Below are 4,550 nucleotides of genomic sequence, written 5' to 3'. Positions count from 1 at the left end.
TTGTCCTACTCTTTCCTATACACATCACTACGTTCCATCAATTGAAAAATCTGTATCCTAATTCTGCGTTCCGTTGTGTTTCTGAGATGTTTTGCTGAGTTCAAGTTAGCGCTCTGTGTAGGACATTGAAATGCTTCGATATTATTCTTTTCAAATCTGTCTCATTATTGTGTTGAAAGGTGTAAGAGCAGTAGTGTAAAATTACCACACTACAGGACACCACAAACTGACAAGAACACACCTATCAGGTTACTGCTAAGATACCAGCTACCACCTGATTTTAATGTATACAAGAAGCAACCCTTCTCTATTATACTATCGCATCCAAATCTCACCACTGGGACTGTAATTTCAGAGAGAAACTGTTTTCTCCATAATCTTCCGGCTTCCAAAAATCCATATCAGATGAGGAGCGCATAGTATGGCGCATTATTTAATGGGATTGATTCCATTGTTCAATGGAATCAATCCCATTAAATGTTGCAGTTCTGTATGCTTTTTACTACGTTAATCGAAGTATATCCGTTACTGTTAATAAAAAAAATTATGGACTGCTCTTCTATGAAAATTTGTAGTATGCATCTCTCTCTCTCTCTCTCTCTCTCTCTCTTTATGAAGTGGTCAAACTTTTCGAGGAGATGCTCCTGCAATCAGTACTTTAAACCTACCTACCTACCTAGTAATATTTTGGGCACAAGACAACATTTAGACTTACGCCTCTTCAGCGTGGATTTAGAAATGCTTAATTAGAGAACACATTTATTTCTCCCTCTGAAATACTGATGACCTCTTTTTGTTTATATTTATCAATCAACATACAAGATAATTTCAACTAGAACCGATCTTCTCTTTGTCACTATTGTAGTGACAAAGAGAAGATCATAATGCAGCTATGCAGTTATGTCACTATTGTAGTGACATAACTGCATAGCTGCATTCATTCTTCTGCAATCGACTAGGGTGTGGTTATGCTTTTGATAGAATGGGTATCGCTAGCGCGCACACATGCACGCACGCACGCACGCACACGCACGCATGCACGCACACGCACGCACACGCGCGCACACACACACACACACACACACACACACACACACACACACACACACACACACACACACACACACACACACACACACACACACACACACACATTAATTAACGTAGGCAGCAATACAATAAAATACTGAAGAAAATCAGGGTATTGCATACACCTTTCGGTGACTTTTCTTCTTTTATCCAATCCAATAATAAAAGCTTTAATTTCTTGCAAGTAAGTTCTGGAATAAGATCAAGTAATTATAAAATATGATTCTCAAAGACAGAAAAGTGTGAAACTAATAATAAAGTTTAATTTCAGAATTGTGTGGTCTGTATACTGGAACTCGCAAGAAAGATATTTTCTTGCGAGTTCCAGTATTCACGAAGGCCCAAATTCTCTGTCAAAATATTGTTCACAGTTGATTTTGGAATCCCCAATTCATCTTCAATCAATCTCAGGACGATTTCGGGTTTTCTTTGATGAAATCACGCACTTTTTGGATGTTAACTTCGCTCAGTTCAGTTTTTGGACGGCCCGGCTTTTCGTCGTCCTCAAGAGTCTCACAACCACTTTGAAATCGCTTAAACCACTCGTAAATTTGAGTATGGGATAAGCATTCATTATCGTATGCTTTTTGAAGCATTTGATGCGTTTCGGTGAAACTTTTACCAAGTTTAACACAAAAGTCAATCGCAGTTCTCTGTTTGAAACTCATTTTCCGACCATTCGTCAAAACGCACTGCCACTCTTGGCATTATAACTCGGCTTCTAATGAAACGAATGTCATAAACAGTTGACACAACACTAAAGAAGGTTGCCGCTTTCGAGAACAAAAAGATACAACAGATGGCGCCACTAATGTCGTCTATTTTCGAAAAGTTCGGTTTCTTTTTGGACAGAAGATGTATAGTGCATTTACCAATCATGTAAAAGAACACATTCGCAGAGTAAAAGAAACAATATGTGCAATTCACGAACCATAGAAGTAAAGAAAATGCTGATGGTTCCTCGTGTTCTACATTTGTACACATCATCACAATGGAAAATTCCATGATCGTTTCGATTAAAGAAATAAAGCTAGTCCAATCAAATGGGAAGGAAATTTTGATTACTTTCTGTTAAGTTGAGAAAGCGATCAAAATGCCCTGTGGCCTTTAGGAAGAAATTCTTGATATATCAGGAAGATAGCATTGATTTCCCGTCTGTAAACTTGGATTTTTCATTCCGTGAACAGACAAAATTAGCCAGATCAATGCTCTGATCTTATATCCCAGCAGTTACTTCGTGTTAATTCTAACTAAATCAAGTCAAACTCACACCTGCTGAACTCACGTGTTTAATTCCTTGCGACTGCAGAAGAAAAGCACCGTGAAAGGGAAACACTTTCCAGATGTCTCAGATAAACAACGCGTTCTGAAGGATATAACTCCAAGTAATTAACATGTATTTTTAATTCTCGTATAAAAAATCTTCCTGGATATTTCGATCAGCTGTCTAAAGCATAATAAGATCCATCGGTGGCTGAGTGGTTTCGTCACGTCAATTGCATGAAAAAATGACCGAAGTGCACATCCCCACTGTGATTGGAGAAGCTTTATGTTTCTTCACAATAGGACTAAATTACCGGTCTTGGATGGAGAAAGAAAGATTTTTTCGTTCCCAGCAAATAGGATTTTTCTTTTCCCAAAACAGGTACACTGGTCTGAGATTGTATACAATTAAAAATGGAAGACACATATAGTAAACTATGGAAATATATACTGTTTCCTCTTATCCTGGATACCCGCAACTCTGAAGATAAGCATAAATAATCAGAAACATGATGGTTACTGTAATACATATTCTATTATCACCTTTTCAGGTATAAAAAACAACTGCATTTTCAAAATTTTAGCAACTTGTAGGGTAGTCTCGAAGACGTCGTTTCATTTCTCCAGTTTGCTCATTTTGCCTCAGTTCAAATCATGTATAGGATGCTAATAATCTTTATAACGGATTTTCAACTGAACATTTGCTTTGGTGTGGTTTTGTATTATTGTTATTTTTATTTTATTTTGGAATTACGGCAAATTCAACTGAACCTATGAACTCGATATATTTACTTGTTGATTTTTATTGTATTTATTTAATAATTTTTTTATCGAAATCCCACCGACGAAAGACTTTCACGTCCACAATGGGATTTTAAATCCACAGCTCTTGGAAAGCCGATGTGTTATTCGTTTGGCTAACTAAAGTGGAAAATTGCGTTTATTCTCGGGCCTGCTTGCCTGATGCAAGATGACACTGCAAGATGAGAAAAGTCCGAAATTTATGGGAAGAAAAACCTGCCACCGCCGTATGAGGTTGGATAAATCACGTTCAGTTTGCTGACATTTTATAAAAGTTATTGACATTCTAGACGAAATTCAAAGCCAGTCTTTTCAACATAAGGACAAATGTCGTTGCTCTTTCTTGGGAACTGCACTGGAGAAGCTACCGACCAAGGGCACAAGACAGACAGAACACATGCAGTTGAGAGACACAAGACACTGGTTTCATACCTATGTTGGCTTCAGCTGTAATTCCAACCAACCAATACCCAATGCTTTTACAATTTTAATTTGGAGGCATATCTGTTGGATATAATACTGTTGGAGGGAAGTAAATTCCGCGGAGAAATTGTTAGCATGCTACAATAAGAAGAATTTTCTTAGTATCTTCAAACAATACTAAGACAGAATCTCAGATGGAAGTGTAAACTCCACTATCTTAAAAAACAAAGACGGTGCGGTTGGAATTACGGTTGGGCGTGTTCTGTCTGTTTTGTGGGATGAAAAACCCGAGTTTCACTCCACGGGTAGAGAGAGAAAGCCCTGCCGACTCAGGTAGTATGGTTCTTTTCTCATCTCATAATTTTATATACATTGCTTTGGACGTAATTTATAACTATCGAAAAGCCCTTATGAGGTTTCTTTCTTCGTAGACAGGATTCCATTCCGAAGTTTTCCATCAGATAGGCAAATGCCTTATCACCCTCACGACCGCTACGGAGGCGCCCATCGACATCAAATGAGAGTTCATCAATAAATGCGTATGAATCCTTCTGGAAGAAAAAGAGAAATTGGTACTTTTGTTACAATAGGTAAGGTGACTTCGTAATATTTTGAAAATTTGTCAAAAAGGCTGGAGGGGGAAGATAGAACTCAGAACTCAGAAAAATAGCGTTACTTGTTTTATGATGAATCCTAAGGCATCTAAAACCCTACTAAGGGTCTGCCCAGTGAGTGAGTGAAAAGTAATATATTGACATCAATCACTTCGATGGACATTCATATACTTACTTTATAATTTCACCTGTGTAGCGCATTAGGCAAACAAATAATCAAAAAATGGTACAAGAAGCCAAAATAATTGATTTTTTTCTTGAATTTTCTGTTTCAAATAAGCATAATCTATGCATAATTTGCTATTTGAATTCGATTAGGAATACAAGTCACCAGTAAAAGATACTCATCACTGCCAAGAA

The sequence above is a fragment of the Typopeltis vanoorti genome, chromosome 2 (genome assembly GCF_054136105.1).
Source record: "Typopeltis vanoorti isolate ZY-2024b chromosome 2, IOZ_Tvanoo_1.0, whole genome shotgun sequence".
Classification (NCBI taxonomy): Eukaryota; Metazoa; Arthropoda; class Arachnida; order Uropygi; family Thelyphonidae; genus Typopeltis; species Typopeltis vanoorti.
This window is presented reverse-complemented; position numbering follows the sequence as displayed.